At 50.5% G+C, this 25722-nt stretch overlaps 1 long non-coding RNA gene across 1 annotated transcript; it reads right to left on the bottom strand.

Annotated features, from left to right (window-relative positions):
- Positions 1–13528: 13528 nt before the first annotated feature.
- LOC131901405 (uncharacterized) lies at positions 13529–17643 on the bottom strand. Its single transcript, XR_009376523.1, has 4 exons — positions 17543–17643; positions 16956–17222; positions 13895–13973; positions 13529–13575 (listed from the first exon to the last, which is right to left on the bottom strand). It is a non-coding gene; the product is annotated as an uncharacterized LOC131901405 (long non-coding RNA).
- Positions 17644–25722: the final 8079 nt, after the last annotated feature.

The raw sequence follows: 25722 nt of genomic DNA, 5'->3' as shown, positions 1-25722 counted from the left end.
GTGTGTGGATGTGGGGGCAGGCTCACTTGAGAGTCTGAGCCACACCCTAAGGAAGTCCTCCACAAACCACATCTGGACTATAGGGGAGGAGCCAAACAAACATAATAATGGGGTTGGGGTTCAGGGGCAGAGCATCGCCCCCTAGCTGCCAAACCAGGGTATTCTAACAGTTGCATCCCTGCCCTAGCCCAGCCTTCACCCCAGACACACAGACACACACAGACACACAGACACACACACACACAGACACACACACACACACACACACAGCAGCTTTCAGAGATCCAGTGGCTGTCTACATGACTCCACCCACCAGGGTGACCATTACAGCTTCCAGCATGGCCTTGGGTCTGCTGACCCAAGCTTCCAGGTCAAGGTGGCCCGGCAAGAGGGGGCTCCAAGGCTGTACCCAGTTCTTCTAAGGCAGTGGGATGGAAGGTGTTACACCAAGGGAGACGACCACCCAACTCAATGGGACCCTAGACCCAGTTCGGGCTTCCCACCTTGCAGAAGGCCGCTCCAGGATGGACACAAGGCAAAAGGGCAGGCAGCTGTGTGCACTTGTGAGGGATGCAGAGTCAGCGGCCTGAGTGCCGTGTCCCAATGTCCGATGGTCTAATACTAAGATGGGAGAGGAGAAGGACTTCCTTCCAAAACCTTGGCCTTGGTAGTGATGAGCGTTCAGATGGATGCTGCCGCACATCATGCGAAGCATAGACCACTAAGGCCCGGGATATCCACAACCTTGCCTCAACAGGCAGGGTGTCCAGGTCCCTGAGGTGAAGACAAGAACACATCAAATGAAAAAACATTGCACCCACCTGCCCTCTTGCCTACCAAACCCTGGGCCCAGGCCCCCACCTTAATCGTCTCCTAGGCAGCACTAGGCAACCATTCTGACCTACCTACAGCTCTGTCACAATCTCTCTCCTCTGCACAGCCCTCCACCTCCCACCCCTAACCTCCCGCTTCCCCACCCTACCCCACACCAACTACCAGGCACCATTCAGGAAACTTCTCTTTCTGTTCTCTAACATCCCCAAAACCAGTAAGGCAAGGAAAACTCTGTATCCTCTGTGGACACCCACCTACCTGTGGCAGGGCCTAGGAACACACAGGACTCGGCTCTCTCAAGAGATTCAAGTGGACCAAGGACAGGCAACATAGAAGCTGAGGGACAAGAAGCAATTCTCACTCTTAACACCCGGATGCCTACAGCACACACCCACCCTGTCTGTCCTTATGGATTTTCCACAACATTCCAGGTGTCCTCACACAAAATTCCCTCCAGGGGCCCAGACCCATGGAACAGAAAAATGTGTCCATAGACAGAGTGGGTCTGCCCAACAGCCTGCATGAAAATAACACCAACAATCACGAAAACACCCAACACCCCACAGGCAGATTCTCATTTGCTCTCCCACCCTCTCTCTTGCTGTCACCCCCCCTCTCTCATTTATCTCTCCTCCTCCACCTCCACCTCCACCTCTATATCTGTCTCCCTCTATCCCTCACTCCTATGTACAGTCCCATCCCTGGTATCCAGGGTAGCTAGGCCATGTACAGCTGGTGGGAGTGGAGGCCCTGAATTCCTAGACCTGCCTGGCAGGCCACTCGAAACGACATTCCTGCCACCTTTCTGATGGTTCCTACACAATGCTCTCATCCATGATGCCCTGGCAGCCCCCTGAGCCCCAAACTACACACAGGATGCACCACTTCAAACCTTGTGCTCACCTGAGCTGCAGCTGAAGGAAAGAGCCCTAAAAGACTTCCCCTACATGCAAACCGGTCCTTCCCCTACGTCCCAAAGCTGACCACCACAACTCTTACATACTGAGCCTCTCAGGCACTGCTATGACTTCTCTCAGGAGTAGGCCACAATAATCCCAGGTATACACACACACACACACACACACACACACACACAGACACACACACACAGACACACACACAGACACACACACACACACACACACACACACACACACCCAAAAGTGCTCCTGCATGCTTAGCAGTTCTAGGACTCCAGATAGTGCCCTCTGTTAATTTCAGAGCCTTCTCTAAGTATTCTTCCTGCTGAGATGATGTCTGGACATGTGAGTTCAGGACAAGAGGTTTTCGACATTCACTCTGGGGGTTCTCCCCGGGTATAAGATAAGTCCAGCTAGGCAGGAGAAGACAGGACTATGTGTGTCCTGCATGAAACAGAGGAGGCTTGTCAGGGGAGGCAGGGTCCATAAAACCTGGCCACTATGGTACCTAAAGTCCTGCCTGGCCTCTTTGTGAGCACACCTGAGTCCAAACCCTGTTCTGTCTGCTTCTACGGGAATTCACCTTGAGCCACCACACAGCCATACTGGGTACAAACAATCAGGTTGGATAGGATGATGATGGGGGGTTGAGGGGTCCAGACCCCTTACAGGGATCTGGTGATGTGGCTCTGGAGCTGGAACCTTTTCTAACAGGTCCCAGTCCCTGAATTCCACCTGTAGCACAGCTCAAGAGAAAAGCCAGTTGTAAAAGAAAATGCAAGCCAGAGAGAAGGCCTGGCAGCCAGAGAGGAGAGGGGATGTAAAGAAGGGAGTTAAATGGATGACAGACATTTGGGCACAGGGGCTAGCAACTAGGCCTGAGACCCTGAGCACCTCCCAGAGAAGCAGGGCAGAGTTTGTGTGGTCTCCAGAAGTGAGCTGTGGATACTGCTAGGGAGGCTCAGACAAAAGCTAGGGGGTCCCGGGGTGGCCTTGTGCACCACGGTACGGGTAGGCGAGCTGGCAAGCAGGCAGGAAAAGTTCCACACAACCACCCCAATGCAGCCCAGGCTGCACAATCCCCTGCGGAGAGGTCCTTTCCTGCTCCCAGACGTGGCTGGTCCCCTGGACCCTGCTTCCTCCTCCAGCTGTCCTGGGTCACGGAGCAGGCAAGAGAACCTCTTTGGTCCTAGGGGACCCAGGTGGGAGTCCTTCCATAGCCAGACCACCTCCATTTCCAGGGAAGCACAGGGACTTGCTGGCGGAATCGGCAAACTGAAAATTCGTGATGGCAGCAGTGCACCAAGAATGCCAAGGGCCAAGAGCGAAGGGTGCTCTCCCTCCACCCTACGGAAAGCAAAAAAAAAGCCAAAGCTCCAAGATGGAAGCCATTTATCTAGGCTAGGACTGTCCAGACATTGTGCTCTAGGGCTGCTGCTAGGGATCCGAGGGTGTGCAGAATGTGAGGGTGTGGTGTGTAGATGGGGGTCACAGACCTTAACTGGTTCCTCCATTTTAACCTTTAAGCACTGCACTTTCCCTGACATACTTGGCTTTGTGCGAGCCCCTAAAGACCCTGCCTGTGGGTATGGTGGGGTGTGGGGAGAAGGGACTGTTGGTGTAGGTTGTCATGGAGGGGCCAAGTGGAGAGTGTGTGGATGTGGGAGCAGGCGCATTTGAGAGCCTGAGCCAGACCCTAAGGGAGTCCTCCACAAACCACATCTGGATTCTAGGGGAGGAGCCTCACAAACATACTCATGGGGTTGGGGTTCAGGATCATAGCCCCTTAGCAGCCAAACCAAGGTATTCTCACAGCTGCATCTCTGCCCTTTACCAGCCACCACCCAAGAAACACACACACACACACACACACACACACAAACACACACACACATACACACACACACAGCTGCTTTTAGAGATTCAGCACCTGTCTAAATGACTCCACCCACCAGAGTGACCCTTACAACTCCTTGGGTCTACTAACCCAAGCTTCCAGGTCAAGGGTCCAGCAAAGAAGGGGCATCCCAGGCTGACCCCGGACTTGCTAGAGCAGTGGGGTGGTGGTGTCCCAGAACCAAGAGCACACGGGAAATTGTGTCACCAGGGAAGACCTAACTCAATGGGACCCTAGGCCCAGCACCAGGTTCCCACCTGGCAGAAAGCCGCTCCCGGATGGACACAAGAGAAAAGGGCAGGCAGCTGTGTACACTGGTCACGACTCCAGGGTGGGGGGCCTGAGCTTCATGTCCCATGGTCCGATGGTCTAATATTGAGATAGGAGAGGAGAAGGGCTTCCTTCCAAAACCTTGGCCTCCAAGGTGAAGTGCATGCAGGTGGATGCTGCCCCACATCACCAGGAGCAGGGACCACTGGAGGTCGGGGACATCCACAACCTCCCTTCAACAGGCAGGCCAGCCAGGGCCCTGAGGTGGAGACAAAGACACATCAAAAGAAGAAACATTGCACCCACCTGCCCTCTTGCCTACCAAACCCTGGGCCCAGGCCCCCACCTTAACTGTCTCCTGGGCAGCACCAGGCAACCATTCTGACCTACCTCCAGCTCTGTCACAATCCCTCTCCTCTGCACAGCCCTCCACCTCCCACCCCTAACCTCCCACCTCCCGACCCTACCCTACACCAACTACCAGGCACCACTCAGGAAACTTCTCTTTCTGTTCTCTAACTTCCTCAAGACCCTGTCAGGCATGGTACTCTCTGTATCCTCTATGGACACCCACCTACCTGTGGCAGGGCCTAGGAACACACAGGATTCAGCTCTCTCAAGAGACTCAACGGACCAAGGACAGGCAACATAAAAGCTGAGGGACAAGAAGCAATTCTCACTCTTAACACCAGGATACCTGCAGCACCCACCCACCCTGTCTGTCCTTGTGGATTTCCCTAAACATTCCAGGTGTCATCACAAAAATTCCCTCCAGGGGCCCAGACCCATGGAACAGAAAAAAGTGTCCACAGACAGAGTGGGTCTGCCCACCAGCCTGCATGAAAAAAAAAACACCAACAATCACGAAAACACCCAACATCTCACAGGCAGATTCTCATTTGCTCTCGCCTTACTTTCTCTCTCTCTCATTTATCTATCCTCCTCTACCTCCACCTCCACCTCTATCTCTGTCTTTCTCTGTCCCTCGCTCCTATGTACAGTCCCATCCCTGGTATCCAGGTTAGCTAGGCCATGTTCAGTAGGGAAATGCTTTTCACTCCTCAACAGGAAGCCTTCCTTCACTGAGCACTGAAAGTCTCCAGAGGCTCTCCTCCACACTGCTGACATCTTCCATGATGGAGTCTAGAAGAAAATCACTCTCCCTGCCACCTGGAGACAAGCCTGTCTATGCTCTTCCAAATCTCCCTCTCCACAAAACCTCCTGGAGACATTTGATGAGGCTAAAAAGGGAGCTTCATACTGCTTGGGGTGGAGGCCCTGACTTCCTAGAGCTGCCTGGCAGGCTACTCTAAAGGATGGTCCTGTCACCTTTCCGATGGTTCCTACACAATGCTCTCATCCACCATTCCCTGGCACGTCCATGAGACCCAAACCACAGACATGATGCACCAGTCTAAACCTTGTGCTCACCTGAGCTGGACCTGAAGGATGGAGCCCTAAAAGGCTTCCCTACATGCCAACCTGTCCTTCACCTTCAACCCTTGCCTGACTATCATAACTCTTAAATACTGTGCCTGTCAGGCACTGCTTATGGACGCTCACAGGATTAGGCCACAACAAACTCAGGCACACACAAACAACCAATACACACACACACAAACACACACACACACACACACACACACAGAGCAGTTCTAGGACTGCAGATAGTGTCCTCTGTTAAATTCAGAACCTTCTTTAAGTGTTCTTCCTGCTGAGATAATGTCTGGATGTCTGGACAGGGCAGTGTAGGACAAGTGGCTTTGTTAACTTTATCCTGGGAATTCTCCTTGGGTTTAAGGCAAAGGGAGCTAGGCAGGAGAACACAGGAAGGAGTATTTGGACTGCATGTGTCTTGCATCCCAGAAGGGAGGCTTGTCAGGGGAGGTAGGGGCTGTGAAACCTGGCCTCCATGGCACCTAAGTCCTGCGTGGCCTGTTTGTGAGCACCCCTGAGTCCAAAACCTGTTCTGGATGCTTCTACTGGGATTCACCTTGAGCCACCACACTGCATTACTGGGTAAACACAACCAGCTTCCATAGGATGATAATGGGGCAGGGGGAGCTTTCAGACCCCTTGTAGGGATCTGAGGATGTGACTCTGGAGCAGGAACATTTTGTGACAGGTCCGAGTCCCTGAATACCACCTGTAGCACAGCTCAAGTGGAAAGCTATTTGTAAAAGGAACAAAAAGGAAGCCAGAGAGAAGGCCTGGCAGCCAGAGAGGAGAGGGGATGGCAGGAGGAGATAAAAAGATGACAGACATTTGGCCACAGTGGCTAGCAACCAGGCCTGAGACCCTGAGCACCTCCCAGAGATGCAGGGCAGAGTTTGTGTGGTCTCCGGAAGTGAGCTGTGGATACTGCTAGGGAGGCTCAGACAAAAGCTAGGGGGTCCTGGGGTGGCCTTGTGCACCACGGTAAGGGCATGTGGGCCAGCACAGAGTAGGAAATTTCCCCACAAGGACCCCCATGCAACCCAGGCTGCACAATCCCCTGCGGAGAGGTCCTCTCCTGCTGCCAGACATGGCGGCCATAGGACCCGGGAGGCTGTGCTTCCGTGACCTGCCAGCTAAGGCTTGTAGTGCCCGCCCGGAGCTGGTCATCTGGACCCTGCTTCCTCCTCCAGCTCTCCTGGGTCATGGAGCGGGCCAGAGAACCGCTTTGGTCCTGGGAGACCCAGGCGGGAGCCCTTCCCTAAACCGCTGGCCTCCATTTCCGGGGAAGCACAGGGACTTGCTGATGGAATCGGCAAACTGAATCCGCGTGATGGCAGCAGTGCACCGAGAATGCCAAGGGCCAAGGCAGAAGGGTTCTCTCCCTCTGCTCTTTGCAAAGCAAAAAAAAATAAAATTAAAAAACAAAAAAATAAAATAAAAAAATAAAACAAAAAACAAACCTAGGCTACAAAGCTCCAAGATGGAGGCCAACCATCTAGGCTAGGACTGGCCAGACGTGGGGCTATAGGGAGGCTGCTAGGGATCCGAGGGTGTTCAGGGGGTAAGGGTGTGGTGTGTAGAATGGGGTCACAGACCTTAACTGGTTCCTCCATTGGTTCCTCCATGCACTGCACTGCCCTGAGACACTGGGCTTTTTTCCACCCCCTGAAGACCCTGCCTGAGGGTATGGTGGGGTGCAGGGAGAGAGGGCAGGTGGTGGAGGGTGTCATGGAGGGGGCCAAGCGGGGTGTGTGTGGATGTGGGAGCAGGCACACTTGAGAGCTTGCCCCAGACCCTAGGGGAGTCCTCCACAAACCACATCTGGATTCTGTGAGGGGAGCCTCAGAAACATACTCATGGGGTTGGGGACCAGGGGCTCAGCCTCGCCCCCTAGCTGCCAAGCCAAGGTATTCTCACAGCTGCATTTCTGTCCTTGCCTGCTCTCACCCCAAACACACACACACACACACACACACACACACAAAGACACACACACACACAGACACACACAGACACACACAGACACACACACACACACACACACACACACACACACACACACACACAAAGCAGCTTTCAGAATTCCAGCAGTTTTCTACATGAATCCACCCACCAGGGTGACCAGTACAGCTGCCAGGATGGCCTTGGGTCTGCTGACCCACCCTTCCAGGTCAAGCCGGCCACCAAAATAGGGGCCTCCCAGGCTGACTCTGGTCCTGCTAGGGCAGTGCCTTGGTGGTGACCCAGAACCCTGAGCACACGGGAAGATTTCAAACCAAGTGAGACGACCACCCAAATCCATGAGAAGCTAGGTCCAGCACGGAAGTCCAACCTGGCAGAAGGCTGCTCCCAGACGGACACAAGGCAAAAGGGCAGGCAGCTGTGTGCACTGGTCAAGACTCCAGGGTCGGGGGCCTGAGTCCCGTGTCCCATGCTCCGATGGTCTGATATTCAGATACGAGAGGAGAAGGGCTTCCTTCCAAAACCTTGGCCTCCATGGTGAAGTTCTGAATTCAGGTGGATGCTGCCCCATATCATCAGAAGCAGGGACCACTGGGGGCCCGGGACTTCCACAACCTCGCCTCAACAGGCAGGCCAGCCAGGGCCCTGAGGTGGAGACAAGGACACATCAAAAGAAGAAACATTGCACTCACCTGCCCTCTTGTCTACCAAACCCTGGGCTCAGGCCCCCACCTTAACCATCTCCTAGGCAGCACCAGGCAACCATTCTGACCTACGTCCACCTCTGTCACAATCCCTCTCCCGTGCTCAGTCCTCCACCTCCCACCCCTAACCTCCCACCTCCCGACCCTACCCTACACCAACTACCAGGCACCACTCAGGAAACTTCTCTTTCTGTTCTCTAACTTCCCCAAGACCCTGTCAGGCATGGAACTCTCTGTATCTTTTATGGACACCCACCTACCTGTAGCAAAGAATAGGCACACACAGGACTCAGCTCTCTCAACAGATTCAAGTGGACCGAGGACAGGTAACATAAAAGCTGAGGGACAAGAAGCAATTCTCACTCTTAACTCCAGGATGCCTGCAGCACCCACCCACCCTGTCTGTCCTTATGGATGTCCCACAACATTCCAGGTGTCCTACACAAAATTCCCACCAAGGGCCCAGACCCATGGAACAGAAAAAAGTGTCCATAGACAAAGTGGGTCTGCCCACCAGCCTGCATGAAAAACAGCCACAACTATAGAACACCCAACACACCACAGTTAGATTCTCATTTGCTCTCCCACACTCTCTCATCCTGTCCCTCCCTCCTCTCTCTCCCTGTCACCCCCCCCTCATTTATCTATCCTCCTCTACCTCCACCTCCACCTCTATCTCTGTCTCCCTCTGTCCCTGTCTCCCATGTACAGTCCCATTCTTGGTATCCAAGGTAGCTAGGCCATGTTCATTTGGGAAATGCTTTGTATTCCCCAACGGGAAGCCTTCCTTCCATGAGCACTGAAAGTCTCCAGAAGCCATCCTCCACACTGCTGACATCTTCTTGATGGAGCCTAGAAGAAAATCACTCTCCCTGCCACCTGGAGACAAGCTTGTCTATGGTCTTCCAACTCTCCATCTCTACAAAGCCTCCTGGAGACTTTTGGTGAGGCTAAAAGGGGAGCTTCCTGATGCAGGGGGTGAGGTTGGAGGCCCTGACTTCCTAGACCTGCCTGGCAGGCCACTCCAAAGGACAGTCCTGCCACCTACCCGATGGTTCTGACACAATGCTCTCAGCCACCATGCCCCGGCACACCCCTGAGCCCCAAACCGCACCACTGAAAACCTTGTGCTCACCAGAACTGGAGCTGAAGGATGGAGCCTTAGAAGGCTCCACTACATGCCAACCTGTCCTTCCCTCAACCCTGGCCTGACCACCATAACTCTTACATACTGTGCCTCTCAGGCACTGCTTATGGACACTCACAGGATTAGGCCACAACAAAACCAGGAACACACAAACACCCAATACACACACACACACACACACACACACACACACACACACACAGCAGTTCTAGGTCTACAGATAGTGTCCTCTGTTAATATCAGAGCCTTCTTTAAGTGTTCCTCCTGCTGAAATGATGTCTGGACAGGGCAGTGCAGGACAACGGGCTTTTTGAACTTGACCCTGGGAGTTCTCCCTGGGTTTAAGGCAAAGGGAGCTAGGCAGGAGAACACAAGAAGGAGTATGCGGCCTGCACGTATCCTGCATGACATAGAGGAGGCTTGTCAGGGGAGGCAGGGACCATGAAACCTGGCCACCATGGTACCTAAGTTCTTCCTGGCCTCTTTGTGAGCACCCCTGAGTCCAAACCCTGGTCTGGATGCTTCTACTGGGATTCCCCTTGAGCCACCACACTGCCTTGAGCTCCTGGATCACTGGGTACACACAACCAGCTTGCATAGGATGATGATGGGGGCGGGGGAGGGACCTCGCAGACCACTTGTAAGATTCTGGGGTTTTGCTTTGGAGCAGGAACCTTTTCTGACAGGTTCCAGTCCCTGAATTCCACCTGTAGCACAGCTCAAGGGCAAACCCAGTCAAAGGAACCAAAGGCAATCCAGAGAGAAGGCCTGGCAGCCAGAAAGGAGAGGGGCTTTCAGGAGAAGTTAAATGGATGACAGACATTTGTCCACAGTGGCTAGCACCAGACCTGAGACCCTGAGCACCTCCCAGAGATGCTGGGCAGAGTTTGTGTGGTGTCTCAAAGTGAGCTGTGGATACTGCTAGGGAGGCTCAGACAAAAGATGGGCGGTCCTGCGTGGCCTGGTGCACCACGGTAAGGGCAGGCAGGCTGGCACACAGGATGTTTCCCCAAAACGACCATGATGCAGCCCAGGCTGCACAATCCCCTGCAGAGAGGTCCTCTGCTGCTGCCAGACATGGCGGCCCCAGGACCTGGGAGGCTGTGCTCTTGCCACCGGCAAGCCAAGTCTCGTGGCCCCCGCCCGGAGCTGATCACCTAGACCCTGCTTCCTCCTCCAGCTCTCCTAGGTCAAGGAGCGGGCAAGAGAACCTCTTTGGTGCTGGGAGACCCAGGCGGGAGCCCTTCCCTAGCCAGCCTGCCCCCATTTCCAGGGAAGCACAGGGACTTGGTGGCAGAATGGGCAAACTGAATCCGTGTGATGGCAGCAGTGCACCAAGAATGCCAACGGTCAAGGACGACAGGTGTTCTCCCTCTGCCCTTCGCACAGCAAAAAAAATAAAAAATTAAAAATTAAAAAAAGCCAGAGATCTCCTCCCAAGCTCCAAGATGGAGGCCAACCATGTAGGCCGGGACTGGACAGACATGAGGCTCTAGTGCTGCTGCTAGGGACCACAGGTTGATCAGCAAGTGGCGGTGCGTGGGGCAGATTGCGGTTACAAACCTTAACAGGTTCCTCCATGCCCTGCAGTGCCCTGAGACACTCGGCTTTGGGCACTTACCAGCCCAGAAGGCCCCGCCTGAGAGTATCATGTGGTACCTGGAGAGGGGCCAGGTGGTGGAGGGTGTGATGGAGGGAGCCAAGTGGGGAGTGTGTGGATGTGGGCATAGAAGCTCTTGAGAGCCTGCACCAGACCCTAAGGGAATCCTCCACAAACCACATGCCAATCTGGACTATAGGGGAGGAGCCTCAGAAACATACTCAAGGATTTGGGGACCAAGGGCTGAGCGTCGCTCCCTAGCTGCCAAACCAGGGTATTCTCACAGCTGCATCCCTGCCCTTGCCCAGCTAGAACTCCAAACACACGCATACACAAACACACACACACACACACACACACACACACACACACACACACACACACACAGAGTAGCTTTCAGAGATCCAGCCGCTGTCTACATGATTTCACCCTCCAGGGTGACCAGTACAGCTGCCAGGATGGACTTGGGTCTGCTGACCCAAGAAGCTTCCAGGTCAAGGCTCCAGCCAAGAGGGGCCTCCCAGGCTGACCCTGTTCCTTCTGGGGGCAGTGGGGTGGTGATGTCCCAGAACCCAGAGCACAGGAGAAGGTGTCATACCAAGGGAGATGTCTAACCAACTGAATGGGGCCCTAGGCCCACCCCCGTGCTTCCCACCTGGCAAAAGGCTGCTCCCTGATGGACACAGGGCAAAAGGACATGCAGCTGTGGGCACTAGTCCGGTCTCCAGGATAGGGGGACTGAGTCCCGTATCGTCCCATATTCCATGGTCCCATTGACTAATAAAATGGGAGAGGAAAAGGGCTTACTTCCAAAACCTTGGTCTTGGAAGTGATGTGCATTCAGATGGATGTGCCCCACACCATCCAAAGCAGGGACCACAAGGGGCCAGGGACATGCACGACCTCGCCTAAACAGGCAGGCCGTCCAGGTACCTGAGGTGGAGACAAGGACGCATCAAAAGAAGAAACATTGCACCCACCTGCCCTCTTGCCTACCAAACCCTGGGCCCAGGCCCCCACCTTAACCATCTCCTAGGCAGCACCAGGCAACCATTCTGACCTACCTCCAGCTCTGTCACAATCCCTCTCCTCTGCACAGCCCTCCACCTCCCACCCCTAACCTCCCACCTCCCGACCCTACCCTACACCAACTACCAGGCACCACTCAGGAAACTTCTCTTTCCATTCTCTAACTTCCCCAAGACCCTGTCAGGCATGGAACTCTCTGTATCCTCTGTGGACACCCACCTTCCTGTGGCAGGGCCTAGGCACACACAGGACTCAGCTCTCTCAACAGATTCAAGTGGACCGAGGACAGGTAACATCAAAGCTGAGGGACAAGAAGCAATTCTCACTCTTAACTCCAGGATGCCTGCAGCACCCACCCACCCTGTCTGTCCTTATGGATGTCCCACAACATTCCAGGTGTCCTACACAAAATTCCCTCCAGGTGCCCAGACCCATGGAACAGAAAAAAGTGTCCATAGACAGAGTGGGTCTGCCCACCAGCCTGCATGAAAAACAGCCACAAACTAGAGAACACCCAACACCCCACAAGCAGATTCTCATTTGCTCTCCCACACTCTCTCATCCTGTCCCTCCCCCCTCTCTCTCCCTGTTGCCCCCCAACCCCTCTCATTTATCTATCAGTGCACCAAGAATGCCAACTGCCAAGGGAAGGATGCTCCTCCCTCTGCCCTTCGCAAGGCAAAAAAGCAAAAAAAAAAAAATTTAGAACCAAAAAAAGCCAGAGTTCTGCCAAGTTTCAAGATGGAGGCCAACCATGTAGGCAGCGACTGGACAGACATGAGCCTCTAGGGCTGCTGCTAGGGATCCCAGGGTGTTCAATGTGTGGGGGTGTGTTGGGCAGATGGAGGTTACCGCCCTGAGACACTGGGCTATGGACGCATGCCAGCCCATGAAAGCCCCCCCTGAGGGTATCATATGATACCTGGAGAGGGTGTGGGTGGTAGAGGGTGTGATGGAGGGGGCCAAGTGGAGAGTGTGTGAGTGTGGGTTCAGAGGCACTTGAGAGCCTGCGCCAGACCCTAAGGGAATCCTCCACAAACCACATCTGGATTCTAGGGGAAGGAGCCTCAGAAACTTACTCATGGATTTGGGTACCGGGGCTGAGCGTTGCCCCCTAGCTGCCAAACCCGGGTATTCTCACAGCTGCATCCCTGCCCTTGCTGGCCCTCACCCCTAACACACACACACACACACACACACAGACACACAGACAGACAGACAGACAGACAGACGGACGGACACACACACACACACACACACACACACACACAGAGCAACTTTCAGAGATCTAGTGTTGTCTACGTGACTCCACCCACCAGGGTGACCAGTACAGCTGCCAGGATGGCCTTGGGTCTGCTGACCCAAGCATTCAAGTCAAGGTGCCAGCCAAGAGGGGCCTCCCAGGCTGACGCCAGTCCTGCTAGGGCAGTGGGCTTTTGGTGTCCCAGAACCCAGAGCACATGGGAAGGTGTGACCACAAGGGAGACAACCACCCAGCTCAATGGGACCCTAGGTCTAGCACGGGCTTCCCACCTGGCAGAAGGACAGGCAGCTGTGGGAACTGGTCAGGACTTCAGGGTCGTGGCCTGAGCCCAATGTCCCATGGTTCCATGGTCTAATATTGAGATATGAGAAGAGAAGGGCTTCCTTCCAAAACCTTGGCCTCCGTGGTGAAGTGCATTCAGGTGGAGGCTGCCCCACATCATCCGAAGCAGGGTCCACTAGGGGCCGGGGACATCCACAACCTTGCCTCAACAGGCAGGGCGTCCAGGTCCCTGAGGTGAAGACAAGAACACATCAAAAGAAGAAACATTGCACTCACCTGCGCTCTGGCCTACCAAACCCTGGGCCCAGGCCCCCACCTTAACGGTCTTCTAGGCAGCACCAGGCAACCATTCGGACCTACGTCCACCTCTGTCACAATCTCTCTCCTCTGCACAGCCCTCCACCTCCCACCCCTTACCTCCCACCTCCCGACCCTACCCTATACCAAATACCAGGCACCACTCAGGAAACTTCTCTTTATGTTCTCTAACTTCCCCAAGACCCTGTCAGTCATGGAACTCTCTGTATCCTCTGTGGACACCCACCTACCTGTGGCAGGGCCTAGGAACACACAGGACTCAGCTCTCTCAAGAGATTCCAAGTGGACCGAGGACAGGTAACATAGAATCTGAGGGACAAGAAGCAATTCTCACTCTTAACACCAGGATGCCTACAGCACACACCCACCCTGTGTGTCCTTATGGATTTCCCTAAACATTCCAGGTGTCCTCACACAAATTTCTCTCCACGGGCCCAGACCCATGGAACAGAAAAAAGTGTCCACAGACAGAGTGGGTCTGCCCACCAGCCTGCATGAAAAAACACCAACCAACTAGAGAACACCCAACACCCCACAGGCAGATTCTCATTTGCTCTCACCTTACTTTCTCTGTCTCTCATTTATCTATCCTCCTCTACCTCCACCTCCACCTCTATCTCTGTCTTTCTCTGTCCCTCACTCCTATGTACAGTCCCATCCCTGGTATCCAGGTTAGCTAGGCCATGTTCAGTAGGGAAATGCTTTTCACTCCTCAACAGGAAGCCTTCCTTCAATGAGCACTGAAAGTCTCCAGAGGCTCTCCTCCACACTGCTGACATCTTCCATGATGAAGCCTAGAAGAAAATCACTCTCCCTGCCACCTGGAGACAAGCCTGTCTATGCTCTTCCAAATCTCCCTCTCTACAAAGCTTCCTGGAGACTTTTGCTGTGGCTAAAAAGGGAGCTTCCTGGTGATGGGGGTGGGTGTGGAGGACCTGACTTCATGGACCTGCCTGTCAGGCCACTTTAAAGGACGGTACTGCCACCTTCCCAATGGTTCCTACACAATGCTCTTACCAACCATGCTCTGGCATGCCCCTGAGCCCTAATCCACACACACGAAGCACCACTCCAAACCTTGTACTCACCTGAGCTGGATCTGAAGGATGGAGCCCTAAAAGGCTTCCCTACATGCAAACCTGTCCTTCCTCTACATCCCAGAGCTGACGACCATAACTCGTACATACTGTGCCTCTCAGGCACTGCTATGACTTCTCACAGTACTAGGCCACAATAATCCCAGGTATACACACACACACACACACACACACACACACACACACACACACAAGCGCTCCTGCATGCTTAGCAGTTGTAGGACTCCAGATAGTGCCCTCTGTTAATTTCAGAGCCTTCTCTAAGTATTCTTCCTGCTGAGATGATGTCTGGACATGAGAATGCAGGACAAGGGGCTTTTGGACCTTTGATGGTGGGAGTTCTTCCTGGGTTTAATGCAAATGAAGCTAGGCAGGAGAAGACAGGACTATGTGTGTCCTGAATGACACAGAGGAGGCTTGTCAGGGGAAGCACGGGCTGTGAAACCTGGCCACTATGGTACCTAAGTCCTGCCTGGCCTCTTTGTGAGCACCCCTGAGTCTAAACCCTGTTCTGGATGCTTCTACTGGAATTCACCTTGAGCCACCACACTGCCATACTGGGTACGAACAATCAGGTTGGATAGGATGATGATTGGGCAGTTGAGGGTTCCAGATCCCTTACAGGGATCTGGGAATGTGGCTCTGGAGCTGGAACCTTTTCTAAGAGGTCCCAGTGCCTAAATTCAAACTGTAGCACAACTCAAGAGAAAATCCAGTTGTAAAAGAAACAAAAGGCAAGCCAGAGAGAAGTCCAGACAGCCAGAGAGGAGAGGGGATGGCAAGAGGAGATAAATGGATGACAGACATTTGGCCAAGGTGGCTAGCAACCAGGCCTGAGACCCTGAGCACCTCCCAGAGATGCAGGGCAGAGTTTGTGTGGTCTCCGGAAGTGAGCTGTGGATACTGCTAGGGAGGCTCAGACAAAAGCTAGGGGGTCCCGGGGTGGCCTTGTACACCACCTTAAGGGCAGGCGGGCTGGCAGGGAGGCAGGAAAAGTTCCACACAACCACCCCCATGCAGCCCAGGCTGCACAATCCCCTGCGGAGAGGTCCTCTCCTGTTCCCAGACATGGCGGCCACAGGACCCGGGAGGCTGTGCTTCCATGAACCCCAAGCCAGCAACGTGTCGCCCGCCTGGAGCCGGTCATCTGGACCCTGCTTCTTCCTCCAGCTCTCCTGGGTCATTGAGCAGGCCAGAGAACCGCTTTGGTCCTGGGGGGCCCAGGCGGGAGCCCTTCCCTAGGCGGCATGCCTCCATTTCCAAAGTAGCACAGGGACATGCTGGCAGAATTGGCAAACTGAATCCGCGGGATGGCAGCAGGGCACCGAGAATGCCAAGGGCCAAGGGCGAAGGGTGCTCTCTCTCTGCCCTTCACAAAGCAAAAAAAAAAAAAAAAAAAAAAAAAAAGCCAGAGCTCCAAGATGGCGGACAACCATCTAGGCTAGGACTGGACAGACATGCCACTCTAGGGCTGCTGCTAGGGATTCAGCGGTGTGCAGAAGGTGAGGGTGTGGTGTGTAGATGGGGGTAACAGACTTTAACTGGTTCCTCCATTGTAACCTCCATCCACTGCACTTCCCTGAACACACTCGGCTTTGTGCCATCCCCTGAAGGCCCTGCCTGAGGGTATGGTGGGGTGCAGGGAGAGAGGGCAGGTGGTGGAGGGTGTCATGGAGGGGGCCAAGTGGGGAGTGTGTGGATGTGGGGGCAGGCTCACTTGAGAGTCTGAGCCATACCCTAAGGAAGTCCTCCACAAACCACATCTGGACTACAGGGGAGGGGCCAAAGAAACATAATAATGGGGTAGGGATTCAGGGGCAAAGCATCGCCCCCTAGCTGCCAAACCAGCGTATTCTAACAGCTGCATCCCTGCCCTAGCCCAGCCTTCACACCTGACACACAGACACACACAGACACAGACACACACACACACACACACACACACACACACACACACAGAGCAGCTTTCAGAGATCCAGTGGCTGTCTACATGACTCCACCCACCAGGGTGACCAGTACAGCTTCCAGCATGGCCTTGGGTCTGCTGACCCAAGGTTCCAGGTCAAGGTGGCCCGGCAAGAGGGGCCTCCAAGGCTGTACCCGGTTCTTCTAAGGCAGTGGGATGGAAGGTGTTACACCAAGGGAGACGACCACCCAACTCAATGGGACCCTAGACCCAGCTCGGGCTTCCCACCTTGGAGAAGGCCGCTCCAGGATGGACACAAGGCAAAAGGGCAGGCAGCTGTGTATGCTTGGAAGGGATGCAGAGTCAGCGGCCTTAGTCCCGTGTCCCAAATCCGATGGTCTAATACTAAGATGGGAGAAGAAGGACTTCCTTCCAAAACCTTGGCCTTGGTAGTGATGAGCGTTCAGATGGATGCTGCCCCACATCATGCGAAGCAGGGACCATAAGGCCCGGGACATCCACAACCTTGCCTCAACAGGCAGGGCGTCCAGGTCCCTGAGGTGAAGACAAGAACACATCAAAAGAAGAAACGTTGCACCCACCTGCCCTCTTGCCCTACCAAACCCTGGGCCCAGGCCCCCACCTTAACCGTCTCCTAGGCAGCACCAGGCAACCATTCTGACCTACGTCCACCTCTGTCACAATCTCTCTCCTCTGCACAGTCCTCCACCTCCCACCCCTAACCTCCCACCTCCCGACCCTACCCTACTCCAAATACCAGGCACCACTCAGGAAACTTCTCTTTCCGTTCTCTAACTTCCCCAAGACCCTGTCAGGCATGGAACTCTCTGTATCCTCTGTGGACACCCACCTACCTGTGGCAGGGCCTAGGAACACACAGGACTCGGCTCTCTCAAGAGATTCCAAGGGGACCGAGGACAGGTAACATAGAATCTGAGGGACAAGAAGCAATTCTCACTCTTAACACCAGGATGCCTACAGCACACACCCACCCTGTGTGTCCTTATGGATTTCCCTAAACATTCCACGTGTCCTCACACAAATTTCTCTCCACGGGCCCAGACCCATGGAACAGAAAAAAGTGTCCACAGACAGAGTGGGTCTGCCCACTAGCCTGCATGAAAAAAAAAAAAAAATCCACCAACAAACTAGAGAACACCCAACACCCCACAGGCAGATTCTCATTTGCTCTCGCCTTACTTTCTCTCTCTCTCATTTATCTATCCTCCTCTACCTCCACCTCCACCTCTATCTCTGTCTTTCTCTGTCCCTCGCTCCTATGTACAGTCCCATCCCTGGTATCCAGGGTAGCTAGGCCATGTTCAGTAGGGAAATGCTTTTCACTCCTCAACAGGAAGCCTTCCTTCAATGGGCACTGAAAGTCTCCAGAGGCTCTCCTCCACACTGCTGACATCTTCCATGATGAAGCCTAGAAGAAAATCACTCTCCCTGCCACCTGGAGACAAGCCTGTCTATGCTCTTCCAAATCTCCCTCTCTACAAAGCTTCCTGGAGACTTTTGCTGTGGCTAAAAAGGGAGCTTCCTGGAGATGGGGGTGGGTGTGGAGGACCTGACTTCATGGACCTGCCTGTCAGGCCACTTTAAAGGACGGTACTGCCACCTTCCCAATGGTTCCTACACAATGCTCTTACCAACCACGCTCTGGCATGCCCCTGAGCCCTAATCCACACACACGAAGCACCACTCCAAACCTTGTACTCACCTGGGCTGGATCTGAAGGATGGAGCCCTAAAAGGCTTCCCTACATGCAAACCTGTCCTTCCTCTACATCCCAGAGCTGACGACCATAACTCGTACATACTGTGCCTCTCAGGCACTGCTATGACTTCTCACAGTACTGGGCCACAATAATCCCAGGTATACTCACACACACACACACACACTCACACACACACACATACACAAAACGCTCCTGCATGCTTAGCAGTTGTAGGACTCCAGATAGTGCCCTCTGTTAATTTCAGAGCCTTCTCTAAGTATTCTTCCTGCTGAGATGATGTCTGGACATGAGAATGCAGGACAAGGGGCTTTTGGACCTTTGATGGTGGGAGTTCTTCCTGGGTTTAATGCAAATGAAGCTAGGCAGGAGAAGACAGGACTATGTGTGTCCTGAATGACACAGAGGAGGCTTGTCAGGGGAAGCACGGGCTGTGAAACCTGGCCACTATGGTACCTAAGTCCTGCCTGGCCTCTTTGTGAGCACCCCTGAGTCCAAACCCTGTTCTGGATGCTTCTACTGGAATTCACCTTGAGCCACCACACTGCCATACTGGGTACGAACAATCAGGTTGGATAGGATGATGATTGGGGAGTTGAGGGTTCCAGATCCCTTACAGGGATCTGGGGATGTGGCTCTGGAGCTGGAACCTTTTCTAACAGGTCCCAGTGCCTAAATTCAACCTGTAGCACAACTCAAGAGAAAATCCAGTTGTAAAAGAAACAAAAGGCAAGCCAGAGAGAAGTCCAGACAGCCAGAGAGGAGAGGGGATGGCAGGAGGAGATAAATGGATGACAGACATTTGGCCAAGGTGGCTAGCAACCAGGCCTGAGACCCTGAGCACCTCCCAGAGATGCAGGGCAGAGTTTGTGTGGTCTCCGGAAGTGAGCTGTGGATACTGCTAGGGAGGCTCAGACAAAAGCTAGGGGGTCCCGGGGTGGCCTTGTGCACCACCTTAAGGGTAGGCGGGCTGGCACGGAGGCAGAAAATGTTCCACACAACCACCCCCATGCAGCCCAGGCTGCACAATCCCCTGCGGAGAGATCCTCTCCTGCTCCCAGACATGGCGGCCACAGGACCCGGGAGGCTGTGCTTCTGTGAACACCAAGCTTTCTCAAAGCAAAACCAACACTGACATTTAGTAGCCATATAAAAATATCTCAGCCAGGTATGCAACATACATTTGAATTCCAGGGCTCTGGATTCAGAAGCAAACAAATCTCTGTGCTTGAAGTCAGCATGCTCTACTCAGTAATGCTAGGCCCACCAAGGATGCATATTGAGACTGTTTCATAGAACCTAAATAAAGACCAGACATGCTGGTGTAAGCTTTCCTTCTCAGCCCTTGAGAATCAGAGACAGGAGGATCTGTCTGAGTTTAAGGTCAGCCTGATCTACATGTAAGTTCCAGGACAGCCAGGCCTACATAGGAAAAATGTGTCAAAAAAAATCAAAACAAGGACTCTTTTTATTACAGAAAAACATTAAAGTTGCTTATTATAAGCCTACAAAGTCTTTAAAATTTCAGTATCTTCAATACTTGTAGCCTTATATGATACTGTAAAAGATTTGAAATTTTTCTGAAACACAAAAATTAAATGCAAAAATGTTTTATGCATCTTCTCCTCATAGAATCCAAATTATCCCATGTATCTTACTTTCCAAATATCTATTTTATGCCTACCAAAAAAGACTAGTTCTATGAGGTCAGAATTTTCAGAACATAGTGTCATGTTATACAAAATTGGTGAAGGTCAAACACTTTCCAGAGAAACAGCAATATAGTTAGATGATAATAAAACTAAAATCATAGATGGGACCACTGAAAAAGAAATGAGACATAAAGACATACCAACAAATATATATCATGATACATTAAACAAGAATGACAAGGTTCTAATCAAAATCAACCACAAGAAATCACTGGCCATCACTCATCCTGTATACTCATTCTCTCCTTTGCCAATAATAGAAAATGTGTTATGTGAGGAGCATCTTTTACTGAAATTGGAGAGATTCACTTGAAGCCCTCTGATATTTTAACTTTGTAGAAAACACTTTTGACTACTAAAAGGATCTCATTCTCTTATGATCAAGAAAAGGATATCTGTTAGGATCACTAACAGACAATATCTACTTTCCTATGACTGATAATTCCCTGTAAGTCTGCACCAGAGTGAGGAAATGAAAACTTTTTAAAACAAAATTCAAGGTAAGAGATTTTTAAAGAATGAGTGTACACTTAAAGCACATTGGTATGCTGTAATTACATTATAAGTCACAAACAATTTTCAAAACAAGTTTATTGCTATTTTAGCATGATTTTGCTTGAGAGAGTATGTTTTCCTTCTGTATACAGTATCTGCAAGAGTGGATAGTATGAGTCTCTTAATTGAATGTTGATATCTGAACTCAGGCCATCTCCAAAATGAATATGTGCTGAGCCACCTTCTAAAACCCATAATATGCGTTATCCAATAAACTAAAAGGCTTATACAGATTAACAGCAAGAACAACAAAACCTAAATAATTAAAAATGAAAATATTTTTTAGAACATGATGCACCAAAACTAAGATGTTGTTTATGGTAAATCTAGAGCATAAAATGAATACAATCCATCAACAATGCCCAACAATTTATAACAGGAAAGCTAATTACATTGCTACTTTAACTGTGAAAACACTCAGGATGATCAACGGTAGTATGAAAAAATAGTACACAGATTGACTTAATATGACTTCTATACTTAGTACAAAGCTATAACAATCAAGAATGTATACAATATTTATGAAAGAATAAAGGAGATAGAGACAAAAACCAAGAATAAAGGCAGAAAAGTGCAGTCAACTATTAATCAGAGAGCGAAGGAAACTTAACCAGAAAAGTGTGACCTTGATCACTGTTATCCAGACAACTATAATTCTATGTGTATAGAAACTAAACAAGTACAGACTTCACAACTATCACAAACAATTAAATAACAGTTCCATTAGGCATGGCCACAACGTTTTAACCAATTCTATTATGAGTGAAGTACTATAACTATAGCAATTTGGTTCCATGATAAGATCAGTCTTTTATCCAGATTCTTGACTGCCCTTGTCTGTGGACTCCAAGAAAGGGACAATCAGGATATTTATAGAACATCTAAATTGATTACCTAATTCCTCATTGCTAATCTAAGGTACTGTTGAAGTAGGAAATCTCTCAACCCCCACCCTACCTCTCCCTTCTTGTGCTGTGACTCCACTAGCTTCAAAGTTGGTCAGTGAACTCAATTCTTTCAGAGGTTCCTCTTCATTTAAAAGTCTCCCATAAAAGACAGAGAGGTTGGGGGTCACTCACTTACTGGTTTACTTTTTCTTCTGACAGACCAGTCAAGGCCCAGACTGGAAGGAGTTGCAGGACTATTTTCCCAGCACTGGACAGCAGAGGAAGGATTAGGTGTTCAATGCAATTCTCAATTACATAGAATGAGGCAAGTCTCAACTAAAGGAGACATTGCTCTACACAGAAATCAATAATCAACATTACTTGAGAAAAAAGAAATAAAGCTCTTGATTACCTAGAGACATTAGAGAACAGAAACAGAGATAAGAGCAGAAATGCACTAAAAGAAAGTATTAAAAATGATACCAATAAGTCGTCTTTAAATGTTATAAATAATGTATTTTTAAGATAAAAAAAATTGGCAATATTGATTTTGAAAAAGAGTAGGTCCTTCCCTAGTAGAGGGAATGTCATTAATATGAGATAGATTGATCTTGCTCATATGCATGTGTTGGCTGCTGAGATGTATAATTTGACACAACCAGTTACTGTTAATAGTCTGTTTCTCAAACCATAAGCTGACATAACTATGTCAAGCAGGACTTGACATATCTGCATAGGAGAGTTTCCTAATACCAAATTCAATATTTATTGGCTCAAGATAACCTTCCCAAACTCCACACTCACACGATCTGGTCTGTGATCATTCATGTAACATAAATTAAATCATGATGGGAAATTATAAAATAACTCCTGCTACCATAATCAAGTCCTTTTCTATAACAGAGACTCCAGCTGCTAATTACCTATCCTGCTTCCCCCTGCAGTGTGCACAATAAACTATTTCTGCTATTTGGTTTGAAGTCAGAAGCAATGTTCCACATGCAAAACCTTTTCCTGGTGACAACCATGGATTGTCAACTACATGACTCAAATGGATAATTTTAAAACTCATTTAATTTAAGAATTTTGAAGGTATAGTAGAGAGAACAGTGAGATCATTGGCCTGGAGAGCAACAGAATGAAATCCTTTTGTTTTTTAGCTTCATGCTCCAGGTTGCACTTTGAACAATTTAAACAAAGATAGACAACTTGTAGGTCTAGCCATTTGGGCCGATGGGTGAATTAGACAGCAAAAATATTCCCAGAATTGTTTCTTAAATAGACCAGACACCTGAAACAGCAGGTCATACTTTAGTGACATTGTGCTGGGGTGAAGATGACAGTGGATGAGAATGATGGGAAAAGTGGAAGGTAGAAAAAATAAAAGGTGGTAGGAGGAGACATTGCACAATCTATATTGCATGCCATGTAAGCTTCTTAAAAAGAATAGCACTTACTTCCAGGGAGGAAATGGAAGGAAATGAGGAACTTCCAGGAAGTCTACAGAAACTGCAATACAGTGGGACAGAATCAGGAGGAGGCTTATCAAACAATGCTGCAGAAGGGAGCACAGGATATCTCAAGATCATTATTGAGTAAACCCATCAGTGGTCTTGGGACTGATATCCATAGCTCCATGTGGGATCTGAAGCAACCCCACCATAAAAGCCCTGGTTCCACACCATTACCAGTTCCCCCAAACATGTTCCTGATTTTATGGAAGTAGCTCTGTTTTATTGTCAATAAATCAGGCACTTAGGGAAAGCTCCCAAGGCCTAGGCCCCAAGCTGTTAATTGCTCTCCCAAGAATGATACTTTTCCTTGTCTGAGTGCCAAAATGAAAGCCTTGCTTGATCAGTCTAGTCCTTAACACAACATTATTTAACTTTTCAAATACTTGTCACCTGGTGTCATATTGACCTTCTGGCTGAACCATGCTTTTCTCAAGAAGAAAACTGGGCCTGGGCACTGGTGGTTCACACCTGTAATACCAGCACTCAGGAGGCAGAGGCTGGTGGATCTCTGTGAGTTTGAGGCCAGCCGGGTCTACAGAGCTGGTCCAGGACAGGCTCCAAAGCTACAGAGAAACCCTGTCTTGAAAAACTAAAAAAAACAACAAAAAAATGGAACTTTATGGCACAACAGGCCTTAGGGTTGGCTGTGACATATAATGTCTCAATAAGCAGCTTGTTAGAATCTCATTCTTTTATATAAGTTTGGGCCTAGTTGCTTTTTGTAAATCAGCAGTTGTTCCTTTGTAATGGTTTGGAAACAAATGTCTGGACAATCCTGGTGAACAAATTTGTATCCTACTGTTCTAATCTCTAAAAAGCCTGGCTAGAACACATTTATCTTTGGGGAATTTTTTTTTGAGACAGACCTCCCTCCTCTAAATTCTGTTTTGTGAGAGTTACTATCTCCTAAGCATTAGTAAATCCTTTAAATCAACCATTATACTCATCTACATCATATGCTAGTAGTGGAGTGCTACCCAATGCATGAGATGCCTTTTACAACCACCCACAAAATTAATTATAAATGGATCTTATACGTAAAAATTAAATGCGAAATACTGATTCTCACTCAACAAGGTACTAGAAGGTACTCTCCAAGTTAGGCAACCTGCGTTCTATGGGTGCAAAAAAACATGTTTAAGTTCAAAGATATTTTTAAGCACAGCTTTGTACTTTCAATTCTGTGAGCAGATTCAGCCCATAGAATAGGTATTCAGAGGCCTGCCTCTGGATCCAGGGAGTTTCTGTTATGCCCAGATTGGGACCCCAAAGACTTTACCGCAGACCTTAGGTTCAGAATGCAAGAGTATGGTTTATTTCTGTTTGTTTACAAGCCGCGGGCAGGGAAGCTCAATCCAAAGCACTCACTCGTAGTCGTGAGGCCAGGAGGAACTTGCTTTTTCTTTGTGTGGCTAGCTTTTTAAAGGCAAAATCCACAAGCCCTTCAAGGGGGTTGGGGGAGTTTTGCACGGGTTTATTTCTATCTCTGTTCTCTTTTAATTGGGTGAGGGTATGTAACCTTTGAATTTACTGGTTGGTGGTTACAATTTATTACTTTGGGGGCAGGCCAGCACAAGTCCCAGGCTTTGTCCTTGAGCCACCATGGGGGCGGGCTGGCCAAGCACGTACTGCACATAACTCTAAGTTGGTGAGGGGCCCCAGAAAGTAAACATCTGGCTGAACTTTGAGCAGTCAGAGTACGTGCAGAAAGGGAGCTACTGCAAGGACTATGTCTTTTGTTCATGGCCCTCCCAGAAACTTCTTGCTCAAGTCTCAGGAAACTGAAATTGAGGCCTGATCTCTGAGAGAAGACTGAGCAGCCAGTTATGGCATCTGTTTGGTCCTTTTATTTCAAGTACCACATGGGACATCAGAGGACAGGGATATTGCAGGCAGGTTCCCACTCAGACCCGAGGAGGACCCACCACACTGGATCTTCCACCTCACCATCTGCTCCACCCCATCTGAAGACAGCAGCCTCTCACTCACCATGTCATGGTTTCCCAGCTCAGCCATGCTGTCTGCTCAGCTCCCTGCAGCAGCACTCACAGCACACCATACCACACAAAACTGCTGGTGCCAGCTTCTCTTCAAAGAAAAGTCTGAAGCCTGGGGTGGCAAGAAGCACCCTGCACAACTTCTGACGGGCAGCCCACCTGGAGGACCTGATTGGCTAATGAGACCTGAGTGACAATACCACATCTCATAGGGTTAAAATGTGTTCAAAAACCCAGCACAATGGCTCCTGTCCCTCCCTTCCACCCAGACAAAGACTTTTTCTAGATCAGCAGAGATATGCATATCAATAGCACTTGCCCTTGGCTGCAAAAGTAAACCTGCTCTCTTCCTGCTCTCCTTAGGCACTTCCCCTTCTTCCTCCTGGACACAATGTAACTAGCTAGCTTGTACAGACCACTATACTATGTGGGGTGGAGATTCCCTGTCACACAGGTAGAAGGGTGCCCAGAATATTAACAGCAACAAAAGATACGTAAAGACAAACAAGGAGTGTTTGTTGTGTCACTTAACACTGACATCAGGTGAACTGAAGGTATTTTTTCCCTGTTTGTCACTGGGACTTCAGACAACCAGCAAAAAAAAGCAGGAATTAGATCATACTCAAGATAA

Source organism: Peromyscus eremicus, unplaced genomic scaffold (assembly GCF_949786415.1).
Source record: "Peromyscus eremicus unplaced genomic scaffold, PerEre_H2_v1 PerEre#2#unplaced_75, whole genome shotgun sequence".
NCBI classification, from domain to species: domain Eukaryota; kingdom Metazoa; phylum Chordata; class Mammalia; order Rodentia; family Cricetidae; genus Peromyscus; species Peromyscus eremicus.
The sequence above is the reverse complement of the archived record's forward strand: the minus strand, read 5'-3'. Positions and strand labels throughout refer to the sequence as shown.